The 15,607-nt window shown below is 38.6% G+C and overlaps 1 pseudogene; it reads right to left on the minus strand.

Annotated features, from left to right (window-relative positions):
* Window positions 1–1,304: 1,304 nt before the first annotated feature.
* Wnk3-ps2 (WNK lysine deficient protein kinase 3, pseudogene 2) lies at window positions 1,305–15,234 on the minus strand (annotated as a pseudogene).
* Window positions 15,235–15,607: the final 373 nt, after the last annotated feature.

Raw genomic sequence — 15,607 nt, forward strand, 5'->3', positions numbered from 1 at the left:
TGTAATGCCACATGCCAGAATTAAGAAAGGAAAGTTCACATATATAACTAAATGTTAAATATTGAGAAATGGCTGAAGTCTGCATATTTCATGGTAAATAATTCATTAAAATTTAATTACATAAATATCCTGAATGGCTCCCATGTGGCAAAAGGTCTACATGTTTAATATTTACAGTAAAGGCATTATGGCTTGAAGTGACTGAGCATAACTGATCTTCAACTGCACTTTCTGAACTGTCATTATATCCACTCTATCTGAGGAGTCTATACTACAAATCTCAACCTTAAATCTTAAATTATAGTGGAAAGAAACAAAATGTCAAAAGCTAGCAGAGTGGCAAGTGTTGCTTCAGATCATAGTCTTCCCCTTACCTTCTGACTAACTTTTAGTGTATTAACAGAGAGAGAGAGCTTTCTAGGTCACAGAGAACTTCACAGAACCAGAGCTCTTGATCCCACATTCATTCAACCATCTCAGTGGAAAATAACTTTAACCAAGTTATTACTGTAGGCCAATTCATACAGCAGTTGTCAAGGTTCCTGATAAATGTATGAATTCATCTTTCATACACACAAAAAGAGAGACTCTTCCAATATTGTCTACAAGTATGGCTCCATACCAATTGCAAATTACTTTTACTTAAAAGGAAATGGCGCTATGTTTGTGTATTTTCACTTGATAATTCAAGTAAAGCTAGGGTTTTCAGATGATACATCACATCAGAATGTAGAAAACACTATACCAAAGATCAAGGGTCAACAAATGGGACCGCATAAAACTGCAAAGCTTCTGTAAGGCACAGGACATTCAGTGAAAAGTAAACCTAAAACAGACCTGATTAATTCCACAAGACTGGCTATTGCGATATCTTACATCATACACTTTTGGGAGAAACAATCCACATAATATTTTTACAATGCTAAACGTTAGTCTCATTCAACTGCTGGTGGAAGCATAAAAAATGGGTGTACATGGTGAGAATATCATCACAACACATTGAAGGTGTCTTAAAAATGGTAACACTTAAGCTGAGCTAGTAAAGTTCAGAACAGTACGTTTTTAAAAATCAAATAAAAGAGGATAGGATTTGAAGTGAAAAAACTATTTCTATTTGCAGTATGCTTTATGAAAATGCACATGCCTACAGAATGATGAGCCGTGTCAAATATCACATTGGCACAACAAAAAACACAGTGTAAAGTAGGCACAAATGAGAGAAAATATGATAGAACTCAAGAAGAATGTGTAGCATCTCTGGTGTTCTGAAAGTTCTCTTTCCTTCCTTCAGCATTGACTTGGGTTCATTTAGAACCAAGAGCAATTGAAGCTGGATTCTGCACTGGTGGAGCTGGAAATGACTGCAAATTCATTCCAGCCTAGAAGAGGCCCCCAGATTGGGAAGGAAGCGCTACAGACTACTAACTGTTCCCGAAATCCCAACCCACTGTACTGGATAGACTGTGGTGCCTGAAGCATTGTACTGACAAACAGGAAACATTCCACATGATGTTAATGGCCTAGGAAATGAAGGGAGTGGGAGTCCTTGTGGCAAGGAAGTTGGAACAGCCCCATGAATTTGGGAGAGAGAAGAAAACCGTGTTGATGTGTACCCCACAGTACATGGAGTGCTTTCATATAATTTGTTGAACGTTTCTGCGTCTGATTTTTGTTGGTTCTGTTTAAGTTGGTTTAAACTTAGCTTACTAGGAAAATGCCATACTGTTTCTCTTGTCCAGTCATCTACCAGACTGTGTAAATCATCTGTGAAAATCCCCTTCTTACTGGCTGGAGATTGTTGACTAGACATTGTATTACTCTCCACACACCGCACATATTTTCCAACAATGGGATTGTCCAAATATGTCAAAGGAATGGGAGCCACTTTGAAATTTGCTTTTGAAAGATCTTGGCCTTCATGGTGATGCAGGTGACAAATGAACTTCTGATGACTTTGCTTTGCTGTCTTTAGTTATTCTGAAAAGTGCTTAGAACTCCTGTAGCTCTTTATTCTGCTGTGTTTGAAGACTGACCACCTCTTGAATGTGTTTTTCTCACAATCTTTGAAGCTACACTTTCAATTCCTTATCCTCAATTTCTGATTCATTGTTCCTGCTCATTTGGAAAGATGGGTAACAGAGGAGTGAACTCTGTGTTTAAGTGTAGACTTGCTCTTCATGGAATGGTAAATACCGATCACTCTCTGTACCAGTTTTTGCCACTGGTTTTCCATTAGCAGCAAGAGTGGCTGAAAATACATTAGTATATGTCTGTTTCCCAATAGTTGATTCAACTTATTCTTTATCTAACAGTTCAGATCCAGAATACATACTAATTCCTGTGGTTGAAATTTCTTCCACATTCTTTTCTGTAGTCACTGAAGAAACACTGTTCTCGCAAGCTGAGCTGAAATATAAGATGTCACCTTGTTCAGGATCTTCTTTAAAGGTTTCATAAATAGTCCATAACTTTCAGGAAGAAACTGAAGCTTTATGAGTTAGAATGGCAGGATGCACTTGGATCAACTGACACTGCAGCTTCAGCAAAAGTTAGTGCTTGCTCACTAGACTGGACTGTCATTTTCTTGAATGACAGTTTGTGTTTTTTACCAAAAGACATAATTTTCACTGGCTGCTGCAGAGGAACTGTAATCACCTTGAACCATCCCTGTCAACATGATCTACTCATCACTTTGCATCTACTCAATGCCCTAGTGTCAGTTAAGAACTCCTGAGTCAGCAGAATGGGATCAGAAGCAATTGCTGATCTTTTATCTTCTGTTTCCACTCCTGTCTCCAGATGAATGGCTCCATTCATTGCTTGACACAGCAGCAGGATAGACCTCTGATCCCCTGGAGTGAAGCATCTTGAGACATCTCATGCAAACATAACTTGCTGGGTGCAGAAGTTCTCACATTCAGGTCTCTTTTGAACACTGATATATAAGCAGGCTGACTTGCAGTCACATTGAAGAGACTCTTTGAGCTTGTCTCTTGGAAATTTAGGCATTGTGCAGAGCTATCTCAAATTCCACAGTGACTGATGGCTATGACTCCTGGCATTGGCTAGAATAGTAAGTATATCTTCAGCAGAGGAAGAAAATGGAGAGTCTATATTTTAAGTATCCTTCTTAGGATGCTAAAAGATGGTAAAACAGATGGTAGAAGTGCTGTGCTCCTGATAGAGGAGTTTTCTTAATTTTTCATCCAGTGTTTTAAATCATTTGTCTGCAAACTCCATTTTAGGAGGTTGTTCCCCATCTGATTCCAGGATAATTGCAAATAGAAGCACAGATGGTTCAAAGCTAGGATTCTGAGTGTCATTGATGGCCTTAGGAGAACTTGTTTCATTGTTTACTGTGGTTTCTTCTTGTGAAATGAACTGCATCTATAGTTGGCTGCTCTACTGAGAAGGATTGAAGCTTTTGATCAGAATATACAAGTACTGATATTAGAACAGCATTACCACCAACCTGAAATGATTCACCAGGATGAGCCATAAGCACATCAGCCAGAACAGCAGCTTGCTGACATAGATATATGTGTATGAACATGCCTGCTTGGTTGGTGAGTGCCATATATCCAACTGGATCTAGACACACCAAAGTAGCAGAATAATTGGAAGTTATCAGCAGCTGGTACCATTACATGTCTATCATCTTCTGCTTGTTAGGCATTACTCAGTTGCTCACTTTCTACACTAGCATATTCTCCAATCATACCATCAACCACATCTTTATGTTCTAGTTTGGCGGTGAAAAGTTCATGATGGCCTGGATTATTCTCTATAGCGAACAGTGTGTCCTGTGATATTTCCTGATTATTTTTGTTCCTTAGAACAGGAAATAGATGTACCCAGGCACCATGGCTTAAGGGAAGAAGGAGACAGTGCCTCATGATATTTTATGGTTTGATTGATATTCTACTGCTAGTGACCTACTGGGGATGAATGAAAAGCAGATTCATTGCTAGTTAAAGTGGATGAAGAATTTATCAGTACTTGTTCAGATGACCCTGTTTGGTTACTGTTAGATTCCAAGGCAACAGAGTCAAACCCAGTAGAATTTTCTACACCTGAGTAGACATAAAGGCACTCCTAGGTTTTACCTATGATAACCCTCAATTCTTCTATACTTTTTTTCTCATTTCCACCACAAAGTTATCTTTACCCCAATAGTCATTGATATCCTAATGTGCATTAACATAAACATCAAACTTTAAGAAGCATTTTGTTGTTGTTGTATGTTTGCAGCAGACACTCGATCATGTTGTCTCCAGAGACATAGACAGGAAGGGCAGTAAGCTGGAATATAGTCCTCCTCTCAGGTCAGGGACAGGGGGCTCTTCTTTCTTTGATCTGATCCTATTTGCCATTTGCACTTAAACTATCAGGGCTATTGGTGTTTTCTTTCACATATGTCACATCTTCTTCAAGCTTTGAACAAAATCTGGATTTTGAAAAATTGTTTTCCAGGCCCAGTTGGTTGGAATATATATTTTATCTTTGAGACCTTCTGGATAGTTAATAGAGATATTTTGCACTGTGGAGCAACTGCAAGTCCAGCTCATATATGGCCAAAACAGAGGGCTGACCTTGGACCACAGGCAAGACTGGTTACTGAGTCAACTTTGGCTGCTTTTACAACTGACAGCTAGTTGTGATGACTTGAAGTATCAGAATGTAGAACTGGTCAAGCTGCTGGCTCACATGAAGTGTCACCCCTAACAGAGGAGGAATGCTGCTGTGGTTTTCCCTGTAGAAGCTGCTGTGAAACATGTTTCTTCACACTCAACTACAGTGTGTGCACCAGGATATGGTAGTACAGTAGCAGTCTGCTGTTGAGGAAATACATTCCTCACATACATGCACTGGGAATCCTTGAATTCTTCCAAGCATCCAGCAAGCCACTTTTACCTTATATTTTTAATCAATGTCACATGATATCTAATGAATGTAGCACGAGCTTTGGAATCACTTTTATGGAAGAATTCAGACTTGAACATTTTATGCACCACTTCCTCAGGTGTATCTGCTTCAAAGTTGAAACTGAATTCAATAGTTTTTATGTTTCCTTTTAATTTCTTAGAAACTTCAACCTAGATTATTAGAGCCAAGGATGAATTTGAGCAATCATCTTCCTCTGTTAATTCCACCCTCGGTCCAGTATCCTCAGCAAAGAATGCATGTTTTAGTAGGTCCTTGTTCAATAACTATATTTTATCTGGGCTGTTCTTAACTCTTATTGGCCAGTCCTCAGGGCCACGTTTTCTGGACTCCTAATCTGTGAATTCTCACTTTCTTTTCCTTTTTCTCATTTTTCTTCATGAATTTCTTTATTAAATAGTAATAAAATGACTACTAAATGGTAGACAATGCATAATCTTTTTCATGCTCTCCCAACCTCATACCAAAAATCAAACCAAACAATAGCTTGCTTTTTAATACTAATAATTTTGTCACTTTCAAGTTTTCTATATAGTGTTCTAATTTTCTTCCACCTAACCTTAATTTTTACTTATTATACTTTTTTGTTAACATAAATCTTACACTGAAAGTTGAGTGAAGACAGAATTCCCCTCTTTGATCTATAATTATAAGTCCTGCTAGTCAGAGATGTCATTGTGATGAATAACGTCCTACCCTATCATATATAGCATTAGACTAACTACTACATTGGGTTCAGTTTAGATCAAATATATACAAGATTCTCTTCCAGACATTCTGATGTTGCTTACATCATTATGAAACTCCTCATGTATGCAGGTATCACATAATTTGTAGAACTACATCCAGGTAGCTATTTAGTTATAGTTTAAGATTATCTAGAAGTTAACAATTCATATCCCCAGAGCTGCAATGAATTTGACATAAAAATCTGTCTTCTGTGAGCTTCTATGTTCTATATTATCTCTCCATCTGGTAAGTACAAACAGAAGCACAATCTTAACCATTTTTAGGAGACCAGTTCTTTGGAACTCTTCAGTCTAGAAAAACTGGAATTCACATGGTGGATTTATATGCTAAAAAAGATAGGATATCCCTAAAAGTGGCAACTGCTTTTTCTCTTTCACAGTAAAAGATAATTGAAGTGAAAGCTTCACAGACTTCAAAACATGGAGGTAAAACTATTGAAGATATATGTGTCAGCTGTTGCTAAGACAAAAATTTTATTCTCAAATATTTATATTACATTTATCTCTGTATTTCTTCATTAATTTTATTTTATTTATTTATTTATTTTTTTTTATTAACTTGAGTATTTCTTATATACATTGCAAGTGTTATTCCCTTTCCCGGTTTCCGGGCAAAATCCCCCTCCCCCCTCCCCTTCCTTATGGGTGTTCCCCTACCAACCCTCCCCCCATTGCCGCCCTCCCCCCATAGTCTAGTTCACTGGGGGTTCAGTCTTAGCAGGACACAGGGCTTCCCCTTCCACTGGTGCTCTTACTAGGATATTCATTGCTACCTATGGGGTCAGAGTCCAGGGTCAGTCCATATATAGTCTTTAGGTAGTGGCTTAGTCCCTGGAAGCTCTGGTTGCTTGACATTGTTGTACTTTTGGGGTCTCGAGCCCCTTCAAGCTCTTCCAGTTCTTTCTCTGATTCCTTCAACGGGGGACCTATTCTCAGCTCAGTGGTTTGCTGCTGGCATTCGCCTCTGTATTTGCTGTATTCTGGCTGTGTCTCTCAGGAGCGATCTACATCCGGCTCCTGTCGGTCTGCACTTCTTTGCTTCATCCATCTTGTCCAATTGGGTGGCTGTATATGTATGGGCCACCTGTGGGGCAGGCTCTGAATGGGTGTTCCTTCAGTCTCTGTTTTAATCTTTGCCTCTCCCTTCCCAGCCAAGGGTATTCTTTTTCCTCATTTAAAGAAGGAGTGAAGCATTCACATTTTGATCATCCGTCTTGAGTTTCGTTTGTTCTAGGGATCTAGGGTAATTCAAGCATTTGGGCTAATAGCCACTTATCAATGAGTGCATACCATGTATGTCTTTCTGTGATTGGGTTAGCTCACTCAGGATGATATTTTCCAGTTCCAACCATTTGCCTACGAATTTCATAGACTCGTTGTTTTTGATAGCTGAGTAATATTCCATTGTGTAGATGTACCACATTTTCTGTATCCATTCCTCTGTTGAAGGGCATCTCGGTTCTTTCCATTTTCTGGCTATTATAAATAAGGCTGCGATGAACATAGTGGAGCACGTGTCTCTTTTATATGTTGAGGCATCTTTTGGGTATATGCCCAAGAGAGGTATAGCTGGATCCTCAGGCAGTTCAATGTCCAATTTTCTGAGGAACCTCCAGACTGATTTCCAGAATGGTTTTACCAGTCTGCAATCCCACCAACAATGGAGGAGTGTTCCTCTTTCTCCACATCCTCGCCAGCATCTGCTGTCAACTGAGTTTTTGATCTTAGCCATTCTCACTGGTGTGAGGTGAAATCTCAGGGTTGTTTTGATTTGCATTTCCCTTATGACTAAAGATGTTGAACATTTCTTTAGGTGTTTCTCAGCCATTCGGCATTCCTCAGCTGTGAATTCTTTGTTTAGCTCTGAACCCCACTTTTTAATAGGGTTATTTGTTTCCCTGTGGTCTAACTTCTTGAGTTCTTTGTATATTTTGGATATAAGGCCTCTATCTGTTGTAGGATTGGTAAAGATCTTTTCCCAATCTGTTGGTTGCCGTTTTGTCCTAACCACCGTGTCCTTTGCCTTACAGAAGCATTGCTGTTTTATGAGATCCCATTTGTCGATTCTTGATCTTAGAGCATAAGCCATTGGTGTTTTGTTCAGGAAATTTTTTCCAGTGCCCATGTGTTCCAGATGCTTCCCTAGTTTTTCTTCTATTAGTTTGAGTGTGTCTGGTTTGATGTGGAGGTCCTTCATCCACTTGGACTTAAGCTTTGTACAGGGTGATAAGCATGGATCGATCTGAATTCTTCTACATGTTGCCCTCCAGTTGAACCAGCACCATTTGCTGAAAATGCTATCTTTTTTCCATTGGATGGTTTTGGCTCCTTTGTCAAAAATCAAGTGACCATAGGTGTGTGGGTTCATTTCTGGGTCTTCAATTCTATTCCATTGGTCTATCTGTCTGTCTCTGTACCAATACCATGCAGTTTTTATCACTATTGCTCTGTAATACTGCTTGAGTTCAGGGATAGTGATTCCCCCTGAAGTCCTTTTATTGTTGAGGATAGCTTTAGCTATCCTGGGTTTTTTGTTATTCCAGATGAACTTGCAAATTGTTCTGTCTAACTCTTTGAAGAATTGGATTGGTATTTTGATGGGGATTGCATTGAATCTGTAGATTGCTTTTGGTAAAATGGCCATTTTTACTATATTAATCCTGCCAATCCATGAGCATGGGAGATCTTTCCATCTTCTGAGGTCTTCTTCAATTTCTTTCCTCAGTGTCTTGAAGTTCTTATTGTACAGATCTTTTACTTGCTTGGTTAAAGTCACACCGAGGTACTTTATATTATTTGGGTCTATTATGAAGGGTGTCGTTTCCCTAATTTCTTTCTCGGCTTGTTTCTCTTTTGTATAGAGGAAGGCAACTGATTTATTTGAGTTAATTTTATACCCAGCCACTTTGCTGAAGTTGTTAATCAGCTTTAGTAGTTCTCTGGTGGAACTTTTGGGATCACTTAAATATACTATCATGTCATCTGCAAATAGTGATATTTTGACTTCTTTTCTGATCTGTATCCCCTTGATCTCCTTTTGTTGTCTGATTGCTCTGGCTAGAACTTCAAGAACTATATTGAAAAAGTAGGGAGAGAGTGGGCAGCCTTGTCTAGTCCCTGATTTTAGTGGGATTGCTTCGAGTTTCTCTCCATTTAGTTTAATGTTAGCAACTGGTTTGCTGTATATGGCTTTTACTATGTTTAGGTATGGGCCTTGAATTCCTATTCTTTCCAGGACTTTTATCATGAAGGGGTGTTGAATTTTGTCAAATGCTTTCTCAGCATCTAATGAAATGATCATGTGGTTTTGTTCTTTCAGTTTGTTTATATGATGGATCACGTTGATGGTTTTCCGTATATTAAACCATCCCTGCATGCCTGGGATGAAGCCTACTTGATCATGGTGGATGATTGTTTTGATGTGCTCTTGAATTCGGTTTGCCAGAATTTTATTGAGTATTTTTGCGTCGATATTCATAAGGGAAATTGGTCTGAAGTTCTCTTTCTTTGTTGTGTCTTTGTGTGGTTTAGGTATAAGAGTAATTGTGGCTTCGTAGAAGGAATTCGGTAGGGCTCCATCTGTTTCAATTTTGTGGAATAGTTTGGATAATATTGGTATGAGGTCTTCTATGAAGGTTTGATAGAATTCTGCACTAAACCCGTCTGGACCTGGGCTCTTTTTGGTTGGAAGACCTTTAATGACTGCTTCTGTTTCCTTAGGAGTTATGGGGTTGTTTAACTGGTTTATCTGTTCCTGATTTAACTTCGATACCTGGTATCTGTCTAGGAAATTGTCCATTTCCTGAAGATTTTCAAATTTTGTTGAATATTGGTTTTTGTAGTAAGATCTGATGATTTTTTGAATTTCCTCTGAATCTGTAGTTATGTCTCCCTTTTCATTTCTAATTTTGTTAATTTGGACGCACTCTCTGTGTCCTCTCGTTAGTCTGGCTAAGGGTTTATCTATCTTGTTGATTTTCTCTAAGAACCAACTTTTGGTTCTGTTGATTCTTTCTATGGTCCTTTTTGTTTCTACTTGGTTGATTTCAGCTCTGAGTTTGATTATTTCCTGCCTTCTACTCCTCCTGGGTGTATTTGCTTCTTTTTGTTCTAGAGCTTTTAGGTGTGCTGTCAATCTGCTGACATATGCTCTTTCCTGTTTCTTTCTGCAGGCACTCAGCGCTATGAGTTTTCCTCTAAGCACAGCTTTCATTGTGTCCCATAAGTTTGGGTATGTTGTATCTTCATTTTCATTAAATTCTAAAAAGTTTTTAATTTCTTTCTTTATTTCTTCCTTGACCAGGTTATCATTGAGTAGAGCATTGTTCAATTTCCACGTATATGTGGGCATTCTTCCCTTATTGTTATTGAAGACCAGTTTTAGGCCGTGGTGGTCCGATAGCATGCATGGGATTATCTCTATCTTTCTGTACCTGTTGAGGCCCGTTTTTTGACCAATTATATGGTCAATTTTGGAGAAAGTACCATGAGGAGCTGAGAAGAAGGTATATCCTTTTGCTTTAGGATAGAATGTTCTATAAATATCCGTTAAGTCCATTTGGCTCATGACTTCTCTTAGTCTGTCGACATCACTGTTTAATTTCTGTTTCCATGATCTGTCCATTGATGAGAGTGGGGTGTTGAAGTCTCCCACTATTATTGTGTGAGGTGCAATGTGTGTTTTGAGCTTTAGTAAGGTTTCTTTTACGTATGTAGGTGCCCTTGTATTTGGGGCATAGATATTTAGGATTGAGAGTTCATCTTGGTGGATTTTTCCTTTGATGAATATGAAGTGTCCTTCCTTATCTTTTTTGATGACTTTTAGTTGGAAATTGATTTTATTTGATATTAGAATGGCTACTCCAGCTTGCTTCTTCTGACCATTTGCTTGGAAAGTTGTTTTCCAGCCTTTCACTCTGAGGTAGTGTCTGTCTTTGTCTCTGAGGTGTGTTTCCTGTAGGCAGCAGAATGCAGGGTCCTCATTGCGTATCCAGTTTGTTAATCTATGTCTTTTTATTGGGGAGTTGAGGCCATTGATATTGAGAGATATTAAGGAATAGTGATTATTGCTTCCCTTTATATTCATATTTGGATGTGAGGTTATGTTTGTGTGCTTTCATTCTCTTTGTTTCGTTGCCAAGACGATTAGTTTCTTGCTTCTTCTAGGGTATAGCTTGCCTCCTTATGTTGGGCTTTACCATTTATTATCCTTTGTAGTGCTGGATTTGTAGAAAGATATTGTGTAAATTTGGTTTTGTCATGGAATATCTTGGTTTCTCCATAAATGTTAATTGAGAGTTTTGCTGGATACAGTAACCTGGGCTGGCATTTGTGTTCTCTTAGGGTCTGTATGACATCAGTCCAGGATCTTCTGGCCTTCATAGTTTCTGGCGAGAAGTCTGGTGTGATTCTGATAGGTCTCCCTTTATATGTTGCTTGACCTTTTTCCCTTACTGCTTTTAATATTCTTTCTTTATTTTGTGCGTTTGGTGTTTTGACAATTATGTGACGGGAGGTGTTTCTTTTCTGGTCCAATCTATTTGGAGTTCTGTAGGCTTCTTGTATGTCTATGGGTATCTCTTTTTTTAGGTTAGGGAAGTTTTCTTCTATGATTTTGTTGAAGATATTTACTGGTCCTTTGAGCTGGGAGTCTTCACTCTCTTCTATACCTATTATCCTTAGGATTGATCTTCTCATTGAGTCCTGGATTTCCTGTATGTTTTGGACCAGTAGCTTTTTCTGCTTTACATTATCTTTGACAGTTGAGTTAATGATTTCTATGGAATCTTCTGCTCCTGAGATTCTCTCTTCCATCTCTTGGATTCTGTTGGTGAGGCTTGTATCTACAGCTCCTTGTCTCTTCTTTTGGTTTTCTATATCCAGGGTTGTTTCCATGTGTTCTTTCTTGATTGCTTCTATTTCCATTTTTAATTCCTTCAACTGTTTGATTGTGTTTTCCTGGAATTCTTTCAGGGATTTTTGCGATTCCTCTCTGTAGGCTTTTACTTGTTTATTAATGTTTTCCTGTGCTTCCCTAAGTGTGTTCATGTCTTTCTTGAAGTCCTCCAGCATCATGATCAAATATGATTTTGTAACTAGATCTTGCTTTTCTGGTGTGTTTGGATATTCCATGTTTGTTTTGGTGGGAGAATTGGGCTCCGATGATGGCATGTACTCTTGGTTTCTGTTGCTTGGGTTCCTGCGCTTGCCTCTCGCCATCAGATTATCTGTAGTGTTACTTTGTTCTGCTATTTCTGACAGTGGCTAGACTGTCCTATAAGCCTGTGTGACAGGAGTGCTGTAGACCTGTTTTCCTCTCTTTCAGTCAGTTATGGGGACAGAGTGTTCTGCTTTCTGGCGTGTAGTTTTTCCTCTCTACAGGTCTTCAGCTGTTCCTGTGGGCCTGTGTCTTGAGTTCACCAGGCAGCTTTCTTGCAGCAGAAAATTTGGTCTTACCTGTGGTCCCGAGGCTCAGGTTCGCTCGTGGGGTGCTGCCCACGGGCTCTATGCAGCGGCAGCAACCAGGAAGACCTGTGCCGCCCCTTCCGGGAACTTCAGTGCACCAGGGTTCCAGATGGTCTTTGGCTTTTTCCTCTGGCGTCCGAGATGTGTGTGCAGGGAGCAGTCACTTCTGGTTTCCCAGGCTTGTCTGCCTCTCTGAAGGTTTAGCTCTCCCTCCCACGGGATTTGGGTGCAGAGAACTGTTTATCCGGTCTGTTTCTTTCAGGTTCCGGCAGTGTCTCAGGCACAGGGGTCCTGCCGCTCCTGGGCCCTTCCCCACGGGAGCCCAGAGGCCTTATACAGTTTCCTCTTGGGCCAGGGATGTGGGCAGGGGTGAGCAGAGTTGGTGGTCTCTCCTGCTCTGCAGCCTCAGGAGTGCCCACCTGACCAGGCGGTTGTGTCTCTCTCTCACCGGGTCTGGGAGCAGAGAGCTGCTGCGGGCCGGGATCCGCGGGTGTGGGACTTCCGGTAAACACAGAACGTGCCCGGTCCTAGAGAAATTCTGCTTTCCTGTGTCCCAAGCTCACCAGGCAGCTTTCTTGCAGCAGAAAAGTTGGTCTTAGCTGTGGTCCTGAGGCTCAAGTTCGCTCCTGGGGTGCTGCCCACGGGCTCTCTGCAGCGGCAGCAACCAGGAAGACCTGTGCCGCCCCTTCCGGGAGCTTCAGTGCACCAGGGTTCCAGATGGTCTTTGGCTTTTTCCTCTGGCGTCCGAGATGTGTGTGCAGGGAGCAGTCACTTCTGGTTTCCCAGGCTTGTCTGCCTCTCTGAAGGTTTAGCTCTCCCTCCCACGGGATTTGGGTGCAGAGAACTGTTTATCCGGTCTGTTTCTTTCAGGTTCCGGCGGTGTCTCAGGGACAGGGGTCCTGCCGCTCCTGGGCCCCCATTAATTTTATTAAACAAGGTTGTATATGTTACTCTTGAGGAAGGTATGTACATTGGACTCTAAGAATTTCTGGCAAGTGTTCCCAAATCCATCACCATAGAACAGAAAATCATCATGGCAGTCAAGAAAATTACTGCTTGTCAAATTTCCTGACAATGATCTAATTTTTTAATTCAAGAATATTATTACATTGATGTAAAAGCATGTAAAAGCCAGTATTATGCTCGGTTTGTTGATCTTTTTCAGTATCTGTCTGGAATCAGGTATGGTGATATCCACCATAAGATTATTCTTACTTAGGTTTGCTTATCCTAAGAAGCATATTTTGTACTACTATATTAAGTTTCTGATTTTATTCTGTGTACAAAGAATATCATTTCATTTTCATTCGAGTGTTTATTGAGTTTCTATAATAATTTTTATATAAATATGTGTTGAATTTTATTTTTATGATCCATTTTGATTTTGAAGGTTTTAGTAAAAATAATTCAAAGCAAGTTATCTGTTATTCTAAAGCTTAAAGCCCATGGGAGTCTGAGGCAGGAGAATCATGAATTTGTGGCCAGTTTAAGCTATATAATAATACTTTGTCAAGAATAATATGTATATGCATATGTTGCATTTCTGCATAAAATTATATGGATATAAATGTAGTGGATATAAATGTATGTACATAGGTTTACTTATAAGTATGTGTGTGTTTTTCTCCCGTTATTTTCTACCTTTTTCTATGTATTATATAAATATAATCTGTTTCTTCCTTTAAAGAACACCACTCCTTTTGTAGTTAAAATAATTTTAAATATTAAATTTCAAAATATTGTGTTTCAGCATATGTGTATAATAGATTTCATTTATTCTAATGTTGTAGTCAATCCCTTCTTCATTTTAAAACTTTCTATGATTAACAGCCTTCATGTTTTCACAGTTATTTTCACCACAATTTTAGACAATAGTCAATAATATTGTTTGATGTATTTTTCAACACATTTGTCATTTTCACAAATGTAAGCTACTTAGGTCTGTATTAGTTTGGCAAACTGCCTAAATATTTCAATTATTCTTTCCTTCATTATGATATCAAATATGGAATCATATTTTGGGATTTTGGTTTACTATTTGTATCCCCTAGTTTGCTGTTTGGCTGAGATATAAATAACTGCAGAGCATAACAGTAGATAAAGTGGGTGTACATTGTGTTGAATTACTTTAATCTGAATATTTAGGAAGGAAACTCAGTGAGAACTAAGTCTTTATGATGTCAGTACAGTCTACATATTATATTGCAGGACAACTATGATTAGATTTTAAACTGATGTATTCATGCAGCTATTATAGTGTTCCTGAGTCTTTGTACAGGAAGCTACTCTAATAATTTCCACAATAATTTTCTACAATGATATTCTGCCTGCAGGATATCTAGGACAATGATGGTGAAAAGTATAAGCAAAGAATATCTAATCTATCTGTATAAACACTCCATGAGATTGAACCCAAATAGAGACTGTTTGGGAGTCCAAGAATCAGAAACTAGATAGGATAGCTCAGCTACCTTCAAAACCAAATGCTACTATTGTAATATCTATAGGTAGAGATATGGAGAAAGATAGAGATAGAAATAAATATATATCAATAAAATAACTTTAAGTGCCATTGTGTTATAAATCAGTGCCTTGCTCAGCCATCATTGGAGAACATTCCTTCTTTAGCAAATGGGAAAATTCTAGGATATAAATGTCAGATATTCTGCTCACATTCAGAATTCTAGGTATGAAGAGGATTTCAGCTTCAAATATTTATCTTCATGCTTGAGGAAACATGGAATATGGAATAGAAAAATTGTGAGAACAGAGGTGATGAAGGACACTAAGGAAACACAGCATTCAAAATCAATAGAAATGACTCACAATGACAAGCAAAGAGATTGAGGCAATCAGAACACAGATTATCGAGGTTTGTCACTGTGGTGGTCCAAGAGCTGAAAGTAGGACTGGACACATGCCCACTCCATAAACAGTAACAATATCTAATTTATTATTACCAAACAATGAAAATTTATAATTCTCCAATTAATTCTAAATATGGAAACAAATTAATTTTAATGGAAGGTTGTATGCCTACCAATAGATGTCCACCAAAATATGGATTCAACTGCATTTTTAGAGGTTAATAATCGTCTTAGCTCACAATGCCATGTCAGTGTTCTCTTCTATTCTACATTCTTTAAAAATTATTTTACTTTCTACCTATTTTTGTATATATATATGTATATATGTATATATATATGTATATATGTATATATATATGTATATATATGTATATATATGTATATGCTTACATATTAGAAGTTTTAATGAGTCTGAATTTCATGACTTCTCTTGGGCTGCTTTCTGTATGTTTATTGTTTTGTCCAATATATATGTGTTATTTTTCTTTTATCTTAGTATATTGTTCATTGATGTATATTATTCTATTGATATCCCATAGTGGACTGATGTGGGAAAAAGTTGGGAGAAGTAAAGAAAGGGAA

This window comes from Rattus norvegicus, chromosome 1 (assembly GCF_036323735.1).
Source record: "Rattus norvegicus strain BN/NHsdMcwi chromosome 1, GRCr8, whole genome shotgun sequence".
NCBI lineage: Eukaryota > Metazoa > Chordata > Mammalia > Rodentia > Muridae > Rattus > Rattus norvegicus.